Source organism: Phyllobates terribilis, unplaced genomic scaffold (assembly GCF_046119375.1).
Source record: "Phyllobates terribilis strain yellow unplaced genomic scaffold, ASM4611937v1 Scaffold_327__1_contigs__length_2127877, whole genome shotgun sequence".
Classification (NCBI taxonomy): Eukaryota; Metazoa; Chordata; class Amphibia; order Anura; family Dendrobatidae; genus Phyllobates; species Phyllobates terribilis.
Window position 1 is genome coordinate 655,676 of NW_027363087.1, and position 24,344 is coordinate 680,019.

The 24,344-nt window shown below is 44.1% G+C and overlaps 1 pseudogene; it reads right to left on the reverse strand.

Moving 5' to 3' along the window:
* Nucleotides 1-24,344, reverse strand: part of LOC141221659 (protein ELYS-like) — a 116,321-nt pseudogene that overhangs the window by 88,865 nt on the left and 3,112 nt on the right.

Consider the following 24,344-nt stretch of genomic DNA (forward strand, 5'->3'; position numbering starts at 1 on the left):
CCGTCAACGCCACTGCTTTCTACAATGCCATTCTCACATCAGCTATTGACTCGGTCACCCTCGACACTCATTCCCCACACTCATCCCATCCCTTACCCATCTCTTCAGCCAATCACTAACTTCTGGTACCTTCCCCGCTGCCTTCATGCATTCCACAATCATGCCCATCCTCAAAAAGCCATCCCTCGACCCAACCGCCTTGTCTAGCTACCGCCCTATATCGTTGCTCCCATTTGCCTCCAAAAGCCTTGTGCAACACGTTCACGCTGAACTTTCCTCTCACTTCTCATCTAACCCTCTTCGACAACTAACAATCTGGCTTCCACCCACACCATTCCACCGAAACTGCCCTTACCAAAATTACTAATTACTTACAGCCAAAGCTGACAATTCTGTTCTCCTTCTTGACCTGTCCTCAGCCTTTGACACAGTAGACCACTGCAAGTCCTACTACAGATCCTCTCTTCCTTTGGCATCAAAAACTTGCCCTATCTTGGATCTCCTCATACCTTTTTAACCGCACATTTAGCATCTCCCACGCTACCTCCTCATCCCGCCCCCACTCTGGGAGTCTCTCAAGGCTCTGTCCTAGGACCACTACGCTTCTCAATCTATACCCTTGGCCTGGGACAGCTCAAAATCTCACTGCTTCCAATACCATTTGTACGCTGATGACACCCAGATCTACCTCTCTGGCACAGATGTCACCGCTCTGCTGTCCAGAATTCCAGCATGTCTATCAGCCATATCCTCCTTTTCTCCTCTTGCTTCCTAAAGCTCAATGTGGACAAAACTGAACTCATCTTTCCCCCATCTTGCGTATCTTCCCCACCTGATATTTCTATCACAATAAATGACGCCACACTTTCCCCAGTACCGGCAATCCGCTGCCTCGGAGTAACCCTTGAATCTTCCCTGTCCTTCAAACCCCATATCCAAGCTCTCGCCACCTATTGTTGCCTGCAGCTCAAAAATTTCCAGAATCCCTCCATCTACTAAACTGGTTGTGCATGCCCTCATCATCTCCCGCCTCGACAACAACAGCATGCTCCTCTGTGGCCTACCTGCTACCACTCTCACACCCCTCCAGTCCATCCTCAACTCTGCTGCGTGACTGGTTCATCTCTCGCATCGCTACTCCTCCGCTACCCCCCTTTGCAAATCTCTTCACTGGCCCCCAATTGCGCAGAATATCCAGTTCAAACTACACTGACCTACAAAGCCATCCATAACCTTTCCTCTCTGTACATCTCTGAACTAATCTCCCGATATATTTCCTCACGTAATCTCCAGTCCTCCAAAGGCCACCTCCTCTCCTACACACTAATTCGTTCCTCACCCAATCGCCTCCAAGATTTCTCCCCATCCCATGGAATTCTGTGCCTCAACACGTCTGATTAGCCTCCACATTTGGATCCTTCAGACGGAACCTGAAAACCCATCTCTTCAAACAAGCTTACAGCCTGCCATGACCTTGCTTGCTGCAACCTCAACACCAAAGCTACTGCAACCACCCCCAACCTACTGTCTCCTTCCCCGTTCCTGTAGAATGTCAAGAAATCCCTGCCTATGTGCTTATTATTCCCCTAAATCCCCGCCTCTGTTTAGTTATCATATCCCCCCCTCCCCTGCACATCACAGGGCCCTGTGACAAATATACATATGGATAGAGATATAGATATATATATACATACACACATACATATATTATATATACAGTACAGACCAAACGTTTGGACACACCTTCTCATTTAATGATTTTTATGTATTTTCATAACTATGAAAATTGTACATTCACACTGAAGGCATCAAAACTATGAATTAACACATGTGGAATTATATACTTAACAAAAAAGTGTGAAACAACTGAAAATATGTCCTATATTCTAGGTTCTTCAAAGTAGCCACCTTTTGCTATGATGACTGCTTTGCACACTCTTGGCATTCTCTTGATGAGCTTCAAGAGGTAGTCACCGGAAATGGTTTTCAATTCACAGGTGTGCCCTGTCAGGTTTAATAAGTGGGATTTCTTGCCTTATTAATGGGGTTGGGACCATCAGTTGTGTTGTGCAGAAGTCTGGTGGATACACAGCTGATAGTCCTACTGAATAGACTATTAGAATTTGTATTATGGCAAGAAAAAAGCAGCGAAGAAAAACGAGTGGCCATCATTACTTTAAGAAATGAAGGTCAGTCAGTGCGAAAAATTGGGAAAACTTTGAAAGTGTCCCCAAGTGCAGTTGCAAAAACCATCAAGCGCTACAAAGAAACTGGCTCACATGAGGACTGCCCCAGTAAAGGAAGACCAAGAGTCACCTCTGCTTCTGAGGATCAGTTTATCTGAGTCACCAGCCTCAGAAATCGCATGTTAACAGCAGCTCAGATTAGAGACCAGGTCAATACCACACAGAGTTCTAGCAGCAGAGACATCTCTACAACAACTGTTAAGAGGAGACTTTGTGCAGCAGGCCTTCATAGTAAAATAGCTGCTAGGAAACCACTGCTAAGGACAGGCAACAAGCAGAAGAGACTTGTTTGGGCTAAAGAACACAAGGAATGGACATTAGACCAGTGGAAATCTGTGCTTGGTCTGAGGAGTCCAAATTTGAGATCTTTGGTTCCAACCACCGTGTCTTTGTGCGACGCAGAAAAGGTGAACGAATGGACTCTACATGCCTGGTTCCCACCGTGAAGCATGGAGGTGGTGTGATTGTGTGGGGGTGCTTTGCTGGTGACACTGTTGGGGATTTATTCAAAATTGAAGGCATACTGAACCAGCATGGCTACCACAGCATCTTGCAGCGGCATGCTATTCCATCCGGTTTGCATTTAGTTGGACAATCATTTATTTTGTCAACAGGACAATGACCCCAAACACACCTCCAGGCTGTGTAAGGGCTATTTGACCAAGAAGGAGAGTGATGGGGTGCTACGCCAGATGACCTGGCCTCCACATTCACCAGACCTGAACCCAATCGAGATGGTTTGGGGTGAGCTGGACCGCAGAGTGAAGGCAAAAGGGCCAACAAGTGCTAAGCATCTCTGGGAACTCCTTCAAGATTGTTGGAAGAAAATTTCCGGTGACTACCTCTTAAAGCTCATCAAGAGAATGCCAAGAGTGTGCAAAGCAGTCATCAAAGCAAAAGGTGGCTACTTTGAAGAACCTAGAATATAAGACATATTTTCAGTTGTCTCACACTTTTTTGTTAAGTATATAATTCCACATGTGTTAATTTATATACACACACACATACATACACACACAAATATATCTATCCATCAAACTATACACTGTAGCTCACAAATCAGTTATATGGATGTCTGGCACAAAAATACCACTGCTAAGTGCCACATTGCGTAACTGCAGGGCAGTTTGATTAGCACATATGCATATATAGTAGCTCTATACAGCTACTCCACTGACGTCTCAACCTCAGTCACCTTACTGATTTAATAAATGTAACCAGGGCTGTGGAGTCGGTCTCCATTTAGGTGGAGTCGGTATAAAATGGACCGACTCTGAAAATATATAATAAATTGAGTACAGTAGTATAATGCAGGATGTGCTGTAAATGTTTTCCTAAGAATTTGGGAAAGTTATGAAATGTCCTATAAATGTCTTTTCTATTCCTGATCTAAGGATCTGGGCTTTTAGTTGAGATGAATCTGTGCTGCACTTTATGTACACGCTCAGTAGTGAGGCCGTGCTGTGGAGTCGGAGGTTTAGCTTACCATGTTGGATTTACCAATCTGTCGGCGTTGCACCTCTGCCCTCAGCCCTGTGTACTCTGCCCATCTCCTGGCATGAACAAATGTCACATGACCACGGCAGCAATTATGGGATATTTGTATGTTAAGAGACAAGCGGGGAACAGAAGGCTAAAAACAGAAGAGCAACATCATATTGCTTTTTTTCACCATTATTAATTTAGATAGCAACTTGGTCCATTATTAAAGGGAATCTGTCACCCCCTGGCCCTTATCTGACCGCTAATATTGGCATACAGGTGATAGAAATGTAAATGAATACCTACCGCTATGGCCCAGAGTAGAGGTCTAGTTGATTTAAAATGTCTTTTTATTCAATCCGTATACTGATGCTTGGGGTGAAGAAATCCCCGCCTACTTTGTGAATTACAATGTTACCCAACCCCACTCCCCTGCATGTGACGTGCAGTCTCATCTTCCAGGTCCTGCGCACGCTCACCTCACCTTTAAAGGGAATGTGTCACCCCCCTGGGCGATATCAGACCTCTGGGCATAAAGGACTTTAATCAATTCTTTTTTCCATAGGCTTGGTGTCCGGGAGACGCCTAGCAATCCCCGCCTGTGTGCTTATTATTCCTTCAAATCCCCGCCTCTCTGCTTAATTATCATATCCCCCCTCCCCTGCACGTCACAGGGCCCTGTGACAGACCCTGTGTGGTGCACTGTGCTCCCTGACTTCCGGGCATGCGCAGAGGGCCGCTCACATAGAGCGCGCTTTGCTTCATCCAGGCCCGTCTACCTGTGCTCTGCGCTGCAGGTTTCTATTGCGCAGGTGCCGGAAAGTGACGGTGACTCCCGGCGCCTGCGCAATAGAACCCTGCAGCACAGTGCACGGAGAGTCGAGGCCGGGATGAAGCAAAGCGCGCTCTATGTGAGCGGCCCTCTGCGCATGCCCAGAAGTCAGGGAGCACAGTGCACCACACAGGGTCCTGTGACATGCAGGGGAGTGGGGGGATATGATAATTAAGCAGAGAGGCGGGGATTTAGGGGAATAATAAGCACATAAGCGGGGTTTGCTTCAAGCCTGTGGAAAAAATAATTAATTAAAGTGCTTTTCTCTGCAATCAGACCTCAGCTATGGGCCATGCAGGTATGTATAGATTAAGGCTGCGTGCCCACTATGCGTTTTTCAAGAGCTTTTGCCGTGGAATTTCCGCAGCGAAAACGCTTAAAAAACGCTTGGTAATATGTGCCCCATGATCCCCAATGATAATAAGCATGTGCTGTGCGGAAATTTCCGCTGCGGATTATCAATGCGGAAAAATACGCAGCATGTCCATTAATTTTGCGGACACGCAGCGTAATTGTAAAATGGTACCTGTAAAAAAAAAGAATTTAAAATAAAAAAATAAAGATTATACTTACCTTCTGATGTCCTCCCGGTCTCCTCAGCGATGCGTGCGGTGTGTTGGGCGGCTCGCGGTGGTGTGAGGACCTGACATGACGTAATTGAGTCATGAGACAGGTCACGCGACCACTGACGTCGGCGGTCGCGTGACCTGTCACATGACTCAATGACGTCATCGCAGGTCCTTCACACCACCACGAGACACAGGGGAAACTGGACACATCAGAGAAGAAGACCACGGGCCATCGGAAGGCAAGTACAATCTTTATTTTTTACTTTTCACCATTCTTATTTTATTCATTTATTTTTATTTTCCTTTTTAACTATTACTTGGTCACACTATATATGCCGGTTGCATGGATTTATATAGTGTGACCAAGTTGTCAAGCACTTTCCAAGTGATGCTAAAATCGCTTTGAAAAGCGCTTAATAACCCGCATGTAGAAATGCATGCAAAAACGCTTGACAAACGCTTCTACCTGGCGGGAAAAACACATGTAAAATCCGCATGCATTTCTGCATCGTGGGCACATAGCCTTACTTTTCTATAACCTGTATGGCCATAGTAGTGGTATGATATCACCCGTGGGGGCGACAGATTCCCTTTAACACGAGTCACACTTTTTTCTCCCAGTTATGTTTCCAGCAGTGATCTTGTGAGCAGACGCCAGGGAGTCACATAGCTGGGAGAAAAAAAAAGTGCGCCTTGTGTTAAAGGTGATGTGAGCATGAGCGGGACTTGGAAGACGAGACTGCATGTCACAGGGCAAGGGAGTGGGTGTGGGGGACATTGTAATTCATAAAGTAGGCGGGGATTTCTTCCCATTCCCCAAGCATCAGTAAACAGATTGAATAAAAAGACATTTCAACCCAACCAGACCTCTAATATGAGGCATACAGGTATGTATAGATTTACATTTCTATTACCTGTATGCCCATATTAGAGGTCTGAAAAGTCCCAGGGGGTGACAGTTTCCCTTTAAGAGGTTGTCCAGCAGTGGTCACCCCCTTTAATTTCATCTAATGCACAGCATCTAGTGCTCTGAAAGAGTAAATCTACTAAACAGCAGAAAAGGTTTAAACATTTAGATTTTTTTTTCATGCTTTTGCGGAATATAGTTACTTACAGTTAGGTCCATATATATTTGGACAGAGACAACATTTTTCTAATTTTAGTTCTAGACATTACCACAATGAATTTTAAACAAAACAATTCAGATGCAGTTGAAGTTCAGACTTTCAGCTTTCATTTGAGGGTATCCACATTAAAACTGGATGAAGGGTTTAGGAGTTTCAGCTCCTTAACATGTGCCACCCTGTTTTTAAAGGGACCAAAAGTAATTGGACAGATTAAATAATTGTAAATAAAATGTTCATTTCTAGTACTTGGTTGAAAACCCTTTGTTGGCAATGACTGCCTGAAGTCTTGAACTCATGGACATCACCAGACGCTGTGTTTCCTCCTTTTTGATGCTCTGCCAGGCCTTCACTCCGGTGGTTTTCAGTTGCTGTTTGTTTGTGGGCCTTTCTGTCTGAAGTTTAGTCTTTAACCAGTGAAATGCATGCTCAATTGGGTTGAGTTCAGGTGACTGACTTGGCCATTCAAGAATATTCCACTTCTTTGCTTTAATAAACTCCTTGGTTGCTTTGGCTTTATGTTTTGGGTCATTGTCCATCTGTAGTATGAAACGACGACCAATCAGTTTGCCTGCATTTGGCTGGATCTGAGCACACAGTATGGCTCTGAATACATCAGAATTCATTCGGCTACTTCTGTCCTGTGTCACATCATCAATAAACACTAGTGACCCAGTGCCACTGGCAGCCATGCATGCCCAAGCCATCACACTGCCTCCGCCGTGTTTTACAGATGATGCGGTATGCTTTGGATCATGAGCTGTACCACGCCTTCACCATACTTTTCTCTTTCCATCATTCTGGTAGAGGTTGATCTTGGTTTCATCTGTCCAAAGAATGTTCTTCCAGAACTGTGCTGGCTTTTTTAGATGTTTTTAGCAAAGTCCAGTCTAGCCTTTTTATTCTTGATGCTTATGAGTGGCTTGCACAGTGCAGTGAACCCTCTGTATTTACTTTCATGCAGTCTTCTCTTTATGGTAGATTTGGATATTGATACGCCTACCTCCTGGAGAGTGTTGTTCACTTGGTTGGCTGTTGTGAAGAGGTTTCTCTTCACCATGGAGATTATTCTAAGATCATCCACCACTGTTGTCTTCCGTGGGCGCCCAGGTCTTTTTGCATTGATGAGTTCACCAGTGCTTTCTTTCTTTCTCAGGATGTACCAAACTGTAGATTTTGCCACTCCTAATATTGTAGCAATTTCTTGGATGTTTTTTTTTCCTGTTTTTGCAGCTTAAGGATGGCTTGTTTCACCTGCATGGAGAGCACCTTTGACCGCATGTTTACTTCACAGCAAAACCTTCCAAATGCAAGCACTACACCTCAAATCAACTCCAGGCCTTTTATCTGCTTAATTGAGAATGACATAACGAAGGGATTGCCCACACCTGTCCATGAAATAGCCTTGGAGTCAATTGTCCAATTACTTTTGGTCCCTTTAAAAACAGGGTGGCACATGTTAAGGAGCTGAAACTCCTAAACCCTTCATCCAATTTTAATGTGGATACCCTCAAATGAAAGCTGAAAGTCTGAACTTCAACTGCATCAGAATTGTTTTGTTTAAAATTCATTGTGGTAATGTCTAGAACCAAAATTAGAAAAATGTCGTCTCTGTCCAAATATATATGGACCTAACTGTAGATTCAATTATGTAGAAAAAAGTACTTCTGGGGATTGAAAACATTCTCTCCTTAACGCAAACTGATGTATAAAACCGTCATGATCAGGTCACTTTGTGCACTGCTTGAGGGATCTGTACGGTACAGCCTCTGCATCGGAGCAGCAGGAGCTCAATTGATATACACAGCCAGGATTCTGATGTGTTCTCACCAGGTTTAGCAGTTGAATCTGATATGCCGATAGTGACAACAGCACACAAAGAATCTGACCAAAAAAAAAAAGAGCGCTCCCTTTGTCAGACCATCATCAGCACCTCTAATGTGCGCAGCGGTGCCAATGGACTATGGCAACCAAGAGCCCGAAAATGGCCTTTTGGTCTGCCATACAGTACAGTTTAACAGATACTGCCAGAGTCGGGGTTTGATAGGTTGACGGGGATAAATTAGGTAATCCACTGTAGCGATGTGCGTTAACAATATGATCATGAGATTTTATGTTCAAGTTCCCTTAGGGTACTAATATTGTAGTGTAAAAAATATATATATATCCTTTGAAAAACATTCCGTATCTCTGATTACTATAATGATATCAACATTTATGCGAAGCTGCATGGTGAACAATGCAAAGTGTATGTATATATGTGTGTTTTATATACACACATACACACATTTGTAATTTTTTCTATTTCCACCTATAAATACAATTCATTCCACAAAAGACAAGCCCTCATTCAGCTATATCTTCAAAAAATGTGATGAAAAAAATATATATTTGTCCTAAAGACCCCAAAATTAAGGGGTTAAAGGGATTTTCCAATTTTTGAAAGTGATCGTATACAATAGCGTGTACAGACAGACCAGGATGGTCCAAATATTTTACATTTGAAGAAACTTAATCTAGTCGGCTTCTGATTAACAATGATGTATGAGATAAGACTTTGTTGTACTCTACATAGTCAAATTTCAGATCAGTTTCTGTATATGCCTTGCAAACATAATAAAAGACATGAAAGAGAAAAATACAGAAAAACAAACCATCATGGAGACCGTCTTCTCTTTCGCTATGAGCATGGAATTTTTCTATAGTCTGACAGCCCAGTAACTTCATGCTGTTTGTTTGACCTCTTAAAAATAGGGTATTCGCTGAAAGATCCAGGTTATACCTTTCCTCACAGTATTCCAAGTTCTGTAAAAAAAAATAAAGAAAGAATAATTGACATATAGATAGATAGATTTATATTATAGGAATAGATATACCTAGTCTAGCCTCTCCCTGCCCCACTCCAGGTGGTTGACAGGTCTGTACCATGTGTGTGTACATAGGAGGAGACCTGTCAAAATCAATCAACTGGAGCGGGCAGGAACAAGTGAGCCAAGGACCATGCCGGATTTGTCAGGTCTATTTCTATAGTCCATGGCTGGCTTTTCAAACAAATTTTTCTCTGAAATGCTGCGGGGTTCCAGTGAAAAGTGTACACGGCTATAATCGTACAACCACGATGTTTCATGCCGTCTATAATTCAGGCAGTGTGAATCTAGTGGCAGCTCATCAAGCCTCACATTTGAATCAATTTGAAGCCCTATAGGCTCTGTTTTGGCAGATGGTGCAAAGGGTTAAAACCTAGCCCTACAGATTCTGATTAAGTGCACCTGGATTTCTCTGCATATAGCCAGGCTAGGTGTTCACCTTAGTCAGTCAGCTGGGGAAGACTAAGCAGAGTGGGTTGTGTTGGAGATGTTAGAGAGAGACAAGCCAGAATTCCACTCTGAGAAGAGACTACACAGGCCATGTGCGCCAAACTGCAAATATGAGTGGTTGCTTTGGACAATAGCAGTTTTGTTTGACCAAACTTGGACTAGCTGAGTCGTGTATGAGTAGCCAAGGTCTATTTTGTTCAGTTAGTGCCTGGACAAGGCTAGGGATTTTGTGTTTATGGTTTTGTTTTCTTTAAAAAATAAAATCCAGTGCCTGTGTAAAAGCAGTCTACTGCCGAGCATGAATCCCTACACAATATATGCAAGGACTTAAACATAACCAAAGACAGCAAGGGACACAGGAGAGATGTAGTGGAAAGTGAACAGTGACCACCAGCTGGAGGTGGGTGAAGATCCTAAAGCAGTCAAATGTGTATACATCCATAATGTAAATAAAGTGGTAACAGAACAAACAATGACAGTGTGAATGTTGTAATAAAACAAAGCTCCTGACCAGAAGTGTCACTCGAGGAGGAGCACTCACCAAGGAAGTAAGGAGGGTTCAGAGCTGTGAGGTGCTCTACAGACAACTTGAGAATGCCCCCTTTACATTACAAACCATACAGAATAAAAATATACAGACATCTTACCTCATACATAATTTGTCCTGATGGTAAACGTTTTCTGTCCCCAAAAGCCAACTGCAGCAAATGAAAGCTTAAATCTCTACCACTATAGTAGAAAAGATTAAAAGGTTATGATGAGAACATAACTGGAGAGCTAAAGAAATGACAAAATACAGAACTCTTAATTTTGAAATGTAAAATAATTTGGGGAAAGGATGCAATGTTAGTAATTGGATTTTAACAATTACCTTTGACTCGTTTGGACAGCCCAAAGGTAACAGCAGTTTCGGGGGTCATTCTCAGGTTCTTGAAAAGTGACGGAGAAAACAGGAACTCTGCCCCTTCAATTTGAACATGGTATCTGAAAAAATATATATATATATATACACACACATTAAGTCATTAAAATGTCCTACACAAAGCGACATACAATTATGATTTATCCCAGATGATAACTGCATGCAGAGCTGCTATAATAACACATCACGGCTTCTGGATATCCGGCCTGTACAAACATGATGCAGCCCACCACACTAAGCGCCGGCAAGCACGTTTCACACCGGTTAAAGAGAACCTGCCAGCAGATTTTAGTCCTATAAACTAAAGGCATGGCCATAATAGCACGGCGATGCTGATTAATATGATACCTGGTGTGAAGGGATGCGCTCAGTGGCTGCTGATTACTCATCTTATAAAGTTTTCATAAAATGGTGTCTTGTGCTTCAGGACAGGGCGTGGGGGCTGGGTCGTCTTCTGGTTCTCCACCCCTCCACACCAGACTCCTCTATTTCTGGAGCAGGTAACAGATTATTCAGGGACTCGCATACTTTATAAAATTCCACAACGCAGCCATCACTGCATATGCACCGCCTCTGACGCACACAAGACGTCATTCTCTGAAAACGTCATAAAGGTGAGTATTCAACAGCCACTGAGCGGATCCCTTCACATCAGGTATCAGTAATCAGCACCACAGTGCTATTATCGCCATGCCTTTAATTTAAAGGGCTAAATCCTGCTGACAGGTTCGCTTTAATCATTGTGGTCAGATGTTTGATTGAGTCTGTAGCAAAATATCAAAGTGCTCTACATAGCGCCTGCAGTGAAAATCATTTTTGGTGCTCATTCTGGTTTTTCCAAATTCTCAAAATCATTACATTAAAATGTTCAGATTTTTTAACCCCTTTCTAACATTGTGCGTAATAATACGTCCCTGTGCCCTGGACCTTATGGACCAGGTAAGTGTTATTACTTCTCGGCGATCGCGCCCACACAAGTTGTGCAGCCGCGGTTGCCGGCGGGTGCCAGCTGATACCTGGAACCCAGAGCCAGGAGCAGTGTCCGCACCGCTCCCAGCACTTTAACCCCTTAAATGCTGCGATCGCAGCATTTAGCGAGCGAGCAGAAAAACAAATGCCGCTCTGCTCTTGAATCGGAGACCCAGTGACATCATTGCCATGGTGTGGAAAGAAGGAGAAAGAGCCACAGGTACAAAGAGCCAGGCACCCAAATATTTGTATTACAAAAATATATAACATTTTATTGAACAGAAGTTTGACAAAAAGACATTAGACCACACAAAAAACATTAAAAGCATTTAAAAAAGGAAAGCAAAACCATGTGAGGGCGTAATATCCCACACATGCACCAACAGGTTAACTAGAATAGAAAAATCAGTCATCATTCAAGACATGTGTCATAGTGACCATAAAGAAAGTCATAAATAGCCCAAGATAGAAAAGTACATGATCATAAGGTTCAATAGTGAATGACTATAAAGTGCAGTAGTATATAGAATATTGATACAATACAAGATGCATAAATAGGATCAATCAAAAGAGAGGAGGACATCTAATAATATCGCCTAAACATCCTGATCATAATGTTAATCATAAACCATCTACTATGCAGGCACTCATAGAGTTCAAAAGTATACAGAGTGTAATATAATAACTGTATGCGCTATTAAGAGGTCAAAGTTAGTATACCCGTTGTGGTCACCCACGCGTATCGCTGCCCACTAGCAGCTTCGTCAGGGGTCACATGACTGTCGGCTAAAATATGGAAAACTTATAGCTCTCAAAATATAGTGATGCAAAAAAACAAAAATGTTTTTAGTGTGTGACAGCTACCAAACATAAAAACCCGATCTAATCACTCACACCGCATGAGGAACAGCGTAAAAAATTAAAACAATTCTTCATCTGCTGCTTTGTTCATTCTGCCTCCCAAAGATCGCAGTATGGCTCGGCTCACATTTATCCTGCGCTCTGTGCTGAGCGCTTACGCTAGGGCTTCCTTGTAAGTATGCGATTCAGAAGGAACCCCCAGCGGAAGATTCCCTGTAATGAGGCAGATGGAGGCACCGTGGACGCCGTCTGGCCTGTGATCCAACATTGTCAGTCTTTTTATTAGGCGTGCATAAAAGTGCTGTCGGGCATAGTTTTGTGAACCACTGAAAAACAGGACACAGCTAAACAGAGGCCAGACTGAGTCCAGAGTAAGGCCGGTTTCACGCATCTTGATATTTCCGGTAAAGGAAATACTGGTACCGGAGATAACCGTGTCCGTGTGTACCTGTGTGACATACGTGTGGCAACTGTGTGCTGCATCAGGAGCACACGAACTGGCACCTGGGAATCAGTGGTAAAGTTAACGCTGTTCCCAAGCGCTGGGTGATCAATGCTGCCCTCATCATTATCCCATGCCGATGCATCAGCACGAGCAAGGAACAATGTTGACAGTAGTATTCTGCTTCCGGTGTGTCCTGGTGTAAAAATAAAATTTTACATTCAAATAGCCAAGTCAAGGCCCCTTCCCTTCCGAGCCCCACCATGCCCCTAAACAGTGGTTTTCCCTCACATTTGGGGTATCTGCGTGCTCAGGAGAAAGTGCACAACAAACTTTGGGATCCATTTTATCCTGTTACGCTTGCAAAAATGAAAAAAAAAAAAATTGGGTCTAAAGTAGAATGTTCAGTGTTTTCTTCCACATTCCAACAATTCCTGTGAAGCACCTGAAGGGTTAATAAATGTATTGAATGTGGTTTTGAGCACCTTGAGGAGTGCAGTTTTTAGAATGGTGTCACTTTTGGGCATTTTCTGTCATAAAGGCCCCTCAAGGTCACTTCAAATGTGATGTGGTCCCTAAACAAATAGTTTTGTAAATTTTGTTGTAAAAATGAGAAAACACTGGTCAACTTTTAACCCTTCTAACAAAGAAAAATGTTGGTTTTAAAATTGTGCTGATGTAAAGTAGACATGTGGGAAATGTTATGTATTAACTATTTTGTGTGACACATCTCTCTGATTTAAGGGCATAAAAATTCAAAGTTTGAAAATTGCAAAATTTTCTAAGTTATCGCCAAATTTCGAATTTTTTCACAAATAAACGTAAATCATATCAAATAAATGTTACCACTATCACAAATTGCAATATGTCATGAAAAAAAACAAATCTCAGAATCAGTGGGATCCGTTGAAGCGTTCCAGAGTTATTGCATGAAAGGGAGACTGGTCAGAGTTGTAAAAATTGCGCTGGTGATTAACGTTCAAACAAGCTTCGGGGGTAAAGGGGTTAAGCATTTCCCACCTCCCATTGGCTTTCAATGCAACTTGGACAGAATAAAAAAAAAAATATATATATATATATATATATATATAAGCCTTGAATTTTACCACAAAAAACTGGGAAAATGTATTGACTTGGGTATAAGCCTAGGGTGGGAAATGCAGCAGCTACTGGTAAATTTCCCCATCCTGGTGTGCATATCATCCTCATCCCCAATCCTGGTATGCATGGCCCCCCATCAATGCACACATGAAAAAAAATAACACTTCTACTCACCTTCCCTCTGCTCCAGTGCTGCGTCCTGTTCTTCCAGCAGCTGATGAGCGCATGACGCCACTGCCATGCGCCCTCAGACGCTGAGGTGAGCTGCCGGGATATTCACTTCTCTCCACGCCGGGACTATGGGCGTGGAGTGGAGTGAATATTCATTTTCTTTAATAGCGCAGTGTCAGTCGCAGCAGTCGGCTTCCTGCAGCAGCTCAGCGATACTGTGTGCTCCAATAGCGTGCACAGAGGATCGCTGAGCCAGTGGCTGCGACTGACAGTGTGCGCTATTAAAGAAAATGAATATTCACTCCTCTCCACCCCCATGGGCGTGGAGAAGAGTGAATATTAATTTTCTTTAGCAGCAGGCACACATGGTAGCTGCAGCAGCCGGCTACTGCCTGTGCACCGCTCTTCCGCCGCAACCTCTCCCACCCCACAGCCAGAATGTAAGTATATACTCGAGTATAAGCCGAGGGTTTTTTTTTTTTCAGCATAAAAAAAAATGTGCTGAAAAAGTCAGCTTATACACGAGTATATGCCGTAGCTTTGAAAAAAATCATTATATACACACATTTTAATCAAAGTTATATATTAAATTACTATGTACAATAATGTGTGGCCAGAAAAAAATACCAATTTTCCCTAATAAAACAAGCTTAATACAGCCACGTGAGGGAAAATCTTGAAATGTATCTAAGAATGAAGTAATGCATTTGAATATGGAAAAATAAACAAAACTTTACTTACTCTCGTCTTAAAGTTTTCATGTTCCATAAAGAGAGGTATCCATCAGAGAATCCTACAGCCAGGTGATTAGTTCTAGCTATATAGCTGACTGTGGTGACCATGGCTCCAGAAGGTGCAAGCAGCTGAAGACCTATGTGTCGTCTCTCTCGATTAGCCGCTTTTCGGAGTTTAGGGATTTCTGCAGGTATCCCACTAATGACTTCAAGGTCTATAAATAAATTGACAGAAACAAGCATTTCAACATTAAAAGGGGTTGTCACTAACACCTTCTTAAAACTAAACGTTCAGCCCTGATAAAAAAAACAAACAAAAAAAACAACTTGTACTCGCCTCCCATGCCGGCTCCATTCCAGCGGTGTCAGCACTCGCGGTCCCGGGTCTGTGATGCGGTGGAATGACCTGTGATGCCCGGCGCCCAATCAGTGCTGGCGTCAGAGTCCCGGCCTTCAGACAAACTAAACATGAAGAAGAAATCTGGGATCCTCCATGTTCAGTTTGTACGAAGGCGCAGACTGACGCCAGCACTGATTGGGCGCCGGGCATCACAGGTCATTCCACCGCATCACAGACCCGGGACCGCGAGTGCTGACACCGCTGGAACTAAGCCGGCACGGGATGTGAATATAGGGTTTTTTTTATTGGGGGCCGAACATTTCGTTTAAGGGGTTGTCCCAGTAGTGGACAACCCCTTTAAGTCTATTTGCCTGTAATTACATAAGCTGTCGTGTTTGTACATGAGGAACAAACATTTGTTACATTTCCTCTCTGATTTTCAGTGGAATAAGTTGTTAAGTAAAGACTAGCTATGATGTGTCCTATACAGACCTGAGGGGCTCCTGCTCTCCTGCCCCTATGCAGAACACAGAGAAAAGTAGCATGGCTATAATACAGCAGTACAACCAGCAGTAAGGTGATATAAAACACATTTTAGCTGTGGTTTTTTTTTTCAGAGGGAATGGCGAGTTTTGGAAAAAAAAATCTCATCACTCTCAGATCTCACTTCCAGCATTTACAGTCATTACAAGGGCCAGGAACCCCCTGGAAAACCCCTAGGAGAAGAGCTACGCTGTCATGTCATTACATCCAACACAACCTATCCCAGGTACAGGGGAATAATACCAACAGCCGCAGAACGTTTGTTAAAAGGGAAAATAAAAAAAACTACATTTTAGTCAGCTCTTCAGCCACTTTATCAGGAGGCAGCAAGTTAAACATGCAAAAAGCGATGAGCGGTTTGTAGTATTGATTTCAGCGTTGGTTATAGAATCAGTGACCACTTAAAAGGAGTTTTGAATAACAATTGGGAATCTGAAAAAGGTCTGTCCGTATTAAGAACATTGGAGTAAAGCTCGCTCCTAGATACCCATTTTGTTCTGGACATTTTAAAATGCCCAAACTGAAGCAAAACCGAAGTCCACCCTCGCCACCTCCCTGCACCATCTTGATTTGTGCTTCTCCTTACACCAAGTCTCATTATGTCCTACCAAAAGACAGATCCTGCAACAAATATAAGGACAGGAGGGAGGAGCGGAGGGTAGAAAAACAATAGGAATATTTGACACATTTTACATCGTGCAGTCTGTCCTATCCATTTTGGGTCTTCTCTATGCTGATGTCTGACTAATTCCCAAACTAAGTGAGCAAGTGCTATAATGTGTAAATGAAAGATACCACTGCAGCAAATCCCTCGCCTCTCTTTACTGTTTTACACTAGATTAAATTTACTTCTTCCCTTAAATATATTACGGTTTCTTTAAATACAAGTTATACAATATTTTAATAGACTTTCTACATTAATTCTCTACAGTTTTCAATACCTCCATTTGATGTAATTGAATAGAAACCTTTAATTTGCCTAGTGAAAGTCAGTCTTGGTAATACAAGACACATACGGGCATAGCTCATAACTACAGGTGCTTCTCACAAAATTACAATATCATCAAAAAGTTAATTTATTTCAGTTCTTCAAAACAGAAAGTGAAACTTATATATTATATAGAGTCATTACACACAGAGGGATCTATTATATAGAGTCATTACAGAGAGTGATCTATTATATAGAGTCATTACACACAGAGTGATCTATTATATAGAGTCATTACACACAGAGTGATCTATTATATAGAGTCATTACACACAGAGGGATCTATTATATAGAGTCATTACACACAGAGGGATCTATTATATAGAGTCATTACACACAGAGGGATCTATTATATAGAGTCATTACACACAGAGTGATCTATTTCAAGTGTTTATTTCTGTTAATATTGATGATTATGCCTTACAGCCAATGAAAACGCAAAAGTCAGTATCTCAGTATATTAGAATACTTTATAACAGCTTGAAAAATGAAATAAAATCCGAAATGTATGTTCAGTAAATAATACTTGGTCGGGGCTCCTTTTGCATCAATTACTGCATCAATGCGGCAATGTGGCATGGAGGCGATCAGCCTGTGGCACCGCTGAGGTGTTATTGAAGCCCAGGTTGCTTCGATAGCAGCCTTCAGCTCGTCTGCATTGTTGGGTCTGGTGTCTCTCCTCTTCCTCTTGACAATACCCCATAGATTCTCTATGGGGTTAAGGTCAGGCGAGTTTGCTGGCCAATCAAGCACAGTGATACTATGGCTTTTAAACCAGGTATTGGTACTTTTGGCAGTGTGGACAGGGGCCAAGTCCTGCTGGAGAATGAAATTTCCATCTCCAAAAAGCCTGTCGGCAGAGGGAAGCATGAAGTGCTCTACAATGTCCTGGTAGACGGCTGCGCTGACTTTGGTCTTGATAAAACACAGTGGACCTACACCAGCAGATGACATGGCTCCCCAAACCATCACTGATTGTGGAAACTCCACACTAGACCTCCAGCAGCTTGGATTGTGGCCTCTCCACTCTTCCTCCAGACTCTGGGACCTTGATTTCCAAAAGAAATGCTAAATTTACTTTCATCTGAAAACAACACCTTCGACCACTGAGCAACAGTCCAGATCTTTTTCTCCTTGCCCAGGTAAGACGCTTCTGGCGTTGTCTATTGGTCATAAGTGGCTTGACACAAGGAATGTGACACTTGTAACCCATGTCATGGATACGTCCGTGTGGTGGCAGCTCTTGAAGCAATGACTTCAGCAGCAGTCCACTCCATGTGAATCTCCCCCTAATTTTTGAATGGCCTTTTCTTAATCATTTCAAGGTTGCGTTTATCCCGGTTGTTTGTGCACCTTTTCCTGCCACACTTTTTCCTTCTGCTCAACTTTCCATTAATATGCTTTGATACAGCACTCTGAACAGCCAGCTTCCTTAGCAATGACCTTTTGTGGCTTACCCTCCTTGTGGAGTGTGTCAATGACTGCCTTCTGGACATCTGTCAAGTCAGCAGTCTACCCCATGATTGTGGAGCTTATTGAAACAGACTAAGGGACCTTTTTAAATGCTTAGAATTAAGAAACACCTGCAAAGGCTTCCTAATTTACTGAGATAATGACTTGTGTTTTCATTGGTTGTAAGCCATAATCATCAACATTAACAGAAATAAACACTTGAAATAGATCACTGTTTGTAATGACTCTATGTAATATAGGAGTTTCACTTTTTGTATTGAAGAACTGAAATAACATTTTTGATGATATTGTAATTTAGTGAGAAGCACGTGTGTACACAGCGCTGTAGCTATGTGCCCATCACATGACCAGTGCAAAATGTTTATCCACCAGAAGCAAACAATGAATATTACTAATAAAGGACAGCAAGCAGACATCTTAAAAACCACGAGGAATGAATACAGACAGTATATCGCAAAGGCACTAAAGAGGTTAATGGCATTATGTTGTTTTGTGAAATCATAAAGGGAATTCCAAATCAAGTAAATAGCATAATGCTGATATGTGATATGCCATCACTTGATCTCTGGGGCCCCAAACCAATTTGGGGTGGGGGGCGCAGTTGGGGCTCTTAATTTTTTTTCTGCACAAAGGTGGTCGTGATATCTGAACTGTGCTGGGAAAGGCAAAGAGCCCCATCCACATGAATGAAGAAGTGCCGCAGCAGGTGGCCTCACACCAATGTTCAGAAGGGAAATGTTATTCCTAGGATTGTTGGGTGCTCTAGAGGTCAGACCCCTTGTGTTTATTGTGTGCTGACAAATCCTAGTAATATGCCATCAATTACTAAAATGTGGTCACCCCTTTAACACAACTTGATTTAGTTTTGTTAAAATACCTTTTAAAAATCCTGATTTATTAAGAAAAATACCTGACGCTTCCAACTCATCTTGATTGCAAGAGATATCATCTAAACATAGATCAATAAGAAGAACATGCCCAACATCTGTAACCACAGCTGCCACGCCAAAGAACCATCTTAGACTCTGGTGTAAATGCTGAGTACTGGCATTGGCTCCGCCATCATTCACTAAGGGTTCAACAGCCGTTACCTGAAAGCACAAGAAAATATATAAATTATAACAGTTTCCCAAAAAGGATCGAGCAAATCAATCAAGTTTAGAAGTGCTTACCGAGCCAGGGAGCGCCACTGCTTTAACAACTTTTGAAATGCCGACATCATACAAGCAAAGAACACTGCCTTCTGCTTCAAGCAGACCCACAAGAAGTCCTGTCTTCTTCTGCCATGAAAACTCTTTGACAGCGACAACAGTGGGAGGTCTCTCAGTCACTGAGCTAAAACAGTATGCAGAAAGTCTTTCACCCGTTACTGAATTGGTAACTTCAAGCTGGGGTCCACATGCGAGCCAAGCAAGCCCAGCTCTCCCTTTACAGAAAAGAGAAATAAATTAAATTACACACATGCACTGCCAACCTTTTCTGAGCCTATAACTTCATATTTGTAAAAACAGATTAAAGATATAAGTTTTTACAAGAAACACTGGGCATATGCCCCCACAACAGAGAGTTAGCTGCATAGTATAGGGGATAATTCGGTGTAAGGCAGGGCTCGCACAACTGTATTTCACAGTCCGTATATGAAGCACAAGGTCCAAAACGTACCGCTTCAGACCCGAGGCTGTAAGCTAAGGTTGGGAAGCCGGCCACGAGGTCAGGCGATGCAGCCCGTATACGACCACAAGATACGCTTGTATGAACTCCACTTTAGTCCTACTTTTACCCCACCAATCTAACAATCATCACTTATCAGAAAAGATTAAAGAAGACTGGAAAAAAAAACCTTTACCATTCATTTGGTAAAATAATGAGCAAACAGACCATCGTTCTATTAGATGTTACATATCTCTTACCTGGGGTAAACTTTGCACGCAAGACAGATTCCAGGTTAATTTCATCCTCCTGGAGAGCTTCTATTGTGATCTCCGGAAATTGCAGCAAGCTGCTAGTTACTTGGGCCTCAAGATTCGGCATCTTATTTTTCTTTCAGAAGAAAAACAAGAATTTGAAATTAAACAAAGTAAATGAAAACACAGTAATATTACACCAGTATATATATATATATATATATATATATATATAAGCACAGAAAGGACACTCCAGTCATATGCACCCATACACAATACAGGTGCTTACATGGCCAATAGAAAAATGCTAGATTATTTCCCATAATGGGCCACTTTGCACTGAAAGGTATAGTCACCATATACCCACTGAACGTATGCCAAGCAGGGCTGTGGAGTCAGTAAGCCAAACCTTCGCCCCCTTGATGTCCGTCTTCACAGCACGGCCTCACTGCTGAGCGTGTACATAAAGTGCAGCACAGATTCACCTCACCTAAGCAGAGACCCTTACATCAGGAACAGAACAGACATTTATAGGACATTTCACAACTTTCCCAAATTCTTATGAAAACATTTACAGCACATCCTGCATTGTACTACTGTACCCAATTTATTATATATTTTAGGAATCGGTCCATTTTATACCAACTGCAACTCCACAGCCCTGAGGCCAAGACAACAAACTTGGTAACAACCTATGGATTTATTTTGTCCATACGCTTGGTGTATTTGCAGTACATGCAAAATATACAGTGTTACAAACTTAAGGAAAAGTCTTTACATATGCCACCTATTCAAGGCTTCGTTGACCTTTAGCCATGATTATAACTGGATACAATTTTGATTTTACAAAAATCTTTGCCGAATAGGCATAAAGGGCGAATTCTGAAAACCTGCGCACTTGATCTTAGCAATCAGACTCAATTTCTCAGAAATGACAAATGGTAAGGTTTTTAATATTAGAGTTAGGACTGTCCCATAAGGGTTGCCGTGAAGTGGCGGGATGGCTTTCACATTATTTTGATCAAAATTATGTTAACTAAATACCCTTTATTATATATTATTATTTTTGCACTGTGCGATTTATACATCTACTTTCAGTTATTTGGGTATTTTTCTTGTTCTTGGTTTCTCTAAATTTCTCAGAAGCCCATATGATAATTAAGGAAGCAAACTAGTTGCTATAGCAATTATTCCATTGCACCAGTTTTCCTAAATCTCTGTCATCTCTGAATCCGGCGGTCTTACTTTCCATTACTAGGTACAACATTTCTTTTAAAAGGGAGAAAGAAAATGCAAATCTGAAACTCCCTGCAGCGCTGCGGGGGGCACAAGCCACATTCTTCTGCCAGGTGCAGCAGCTGAACTCAGATTACTGGACCGTGTCTCCCATCAGTAATGTGCTATTTCATCTATTTATGGAGATCCTGTACATTACAACATAGATCAGAGACGTCAAACACACAGAGGGCCAAAATGAAAAACGTGGACAATGTCGCAGGCCAACCAGTATACAATATGGGGCCCACACAGTCCTCCGTACAGTATAACGGGGCCCACACAGTCCTCCGTACAGTATAACGGGGCCCACACAGTCCTCCGTACAGAATAACGGGGCCCACACAGTCCTCCGTACAGAATAACGGGGCCCACACAGTCCTCCGTACAGAATAACGGGGCCCACACAGTCCTCCGTACAGAATAACGGGGCCCACACAGTCCTCCGTACAGAATAACGGGGCCCACACAGTCCTCCGTACAGAATAACGGGGCCCACACAGTCCTCCGTACAGAATAACGGGGCCCACACAGTCCTCCGTACAGAATAACGGGGCCCACACAGTCCTCCGTACAGAATAACGGGGCCCACACAGTCCTCCGTACAGAATAACGGGGCCCACACAGTCCTCCGTACAGAATAACGGGGCCCACACAGTCCTCCGTACAGAATAACGGGGCCCACACAGTCCTCCGTACAGAATAACGGGGCCCACACAGTCCTCCGTACAGAATAACGGGGCCCACACAGTCCTCCGTACAGAATAACGGGGCCCACACAGTCCTCCGTACAGAATAACGGGGCCCACACAGTCCTCCGTACAGAATAACGGGGCCCACACAGTCCTCCGTACAGAATAACGGGGCCCACACAGTCCTCCGTACAGAATAACGGGGCCCACACAGTCCTCCGTACAGAATAACGGGGCCCACACAGTCCTCCGTACAGAATAACGGGGCCCACACAGTCCTCCGTACAGAATAACGGGGCCCACACAGTCCTCCGTACAGAATAACGGGGCCCACACAGTCCTCCGTACAGAATAACGGGGCCCACACAGTCCTCCGTACAGAATAACGGGGCCCACACAGTCCTCCGTACAGAATAACGGGGCCCACACAGTCCTCCGTACAGAATAACGGGGCCCACACAGTCCTCCGTACAGAATAACGGGGCCCACACAGTCCTCCGTACAGAATAACGGGGCCCACACAGTCCTCCGTACAGAATAACGGGGCCCACACAGTCCTCCGTACAGAATAACGGGGCCCACACAGTCCTCCGTACAGAATAACGGGGCCCACACAGTCCTCCGTACAGAATAACGGGGCCCACACAGTCCTCCGTACAGAATAACGGGGCCCACACAGTCCTCCGTACAGAATAACGGGGCCCACACAGTCCTCCGTACAGAATAACGGGGCCCACACAGTCCTCCGTACAGAATAACGGGGCCCACACAGTCCTCCGTACAGAATAACGGGGCCCACACAGTCCTCCGTACAGAATAACGGGGCCCACACAGTCCTCCGTACAGAATAACGGGGCCCACACAGTCCTCCGTACAGAATAACGGGGCCCACACAGTCCTCCGTACAGAATAACGGGGCCCACACAGTCCTCCGTACAGAATAACGGGGCCCACACAGTCCTCCGTACAGAATAACGGGGCCCACACAGTCCTCCGTACAGAATAACGGGGCCCACACAGTCCTCCGTACAGAATAACGGGGCCCACACAGTCCTCCGTACAGAATAACGGGGCCCACACAGTCCTCCGTACAGAATAACGGGGCCCACACAGTCCTCCGTACAGAATAACGGGGCCCACACAGTCCTCCGTACAGAATAACGGGGCCCACACAGTCCTCCGTACAGAATAACGGGGCCCACACAGTCCTCCGTACAGAATAACGGGGCCCACACAGTCCTCCGTACAGAATAACGGGGCCCACACAGTCCTCCGTACAGAATAACGGGGCCCACACAGTCCTCCGTACAGAATAACGGGGCCCACACAGTCCTCCGTACAGAATAACGGGGCCCACACAGTCCTCCGTACAGAATAACGGGGCCCACACAGTCCTCCGTACAGAATAACGGGGCCCACACAGTCCTCCGTACAGAATAACGGGGCCCACACAGTCCTCCGTACAGAATAACGGGGCCCACACAGTCCTCCGTACAGAATAACGGGGCCCACACAGTCCTCCGTACAGAATAACGGGGCCCACACAGTCCTCCGTACAGAATAACGGGGCCCACACAGTCCTCCGTACAGAATAACGGGGCCCACACAGTCCTCCGTACAGAATAACGGGGCCCACACAGTCCTCCGTACAGAATAACGGGGCCCACACAGTCCTCCGTACAGAATAACGGGGCCCACACAGTCCTCCGTACAGAATAACGGGGCCCACACAGTCCTCCGTACAGAATAACGGGGCCCACACAGTCCTCCGTACAGAATAACGGGGCCCACACAGTCCTCCGTACAGAATAACGGGGCCCACACAGTCCTCCGTACAGAATAACGGGGCCCACACAGTCCTCCGTACAGAATAACGGGGCCCACACAGTCCTCCGTACAGAATAATGGGGCCCACACAATCCTCCGTACAGAATAATGGGGCCCACACAGTCCTCCGTACAGAATAATGGGGCCCACACAGTCCTCCGTACAGAATAATGGGGCCCACACAGTCCTCCGTACAGAATAATGGGGCCCACACAGTCCTCCGTACAGAATAATGGGGCCCACACAGTCCTCCGTACAGAATAATGGGGCCCACACAGTCCTCCGTACAGAATAATGGGGCCCACACAGTCCTCCGTACAGAATAATGGGGCCCACACAGTCCTCCGTACAGAATAATGGGGCCCACACAGTCCTCCGTACAGAATAATGGGGCCCACACAGTCCTCCGTACAGAATAATGGGGCCCACACAGTCCTCCGTACAGAATAATGGGGCCCACACAGTCCTCCGTACAGAATAATGGGGCCCACACAGTCCTCCGTACAGAATAATGGGGCCCACACAGTCCTCC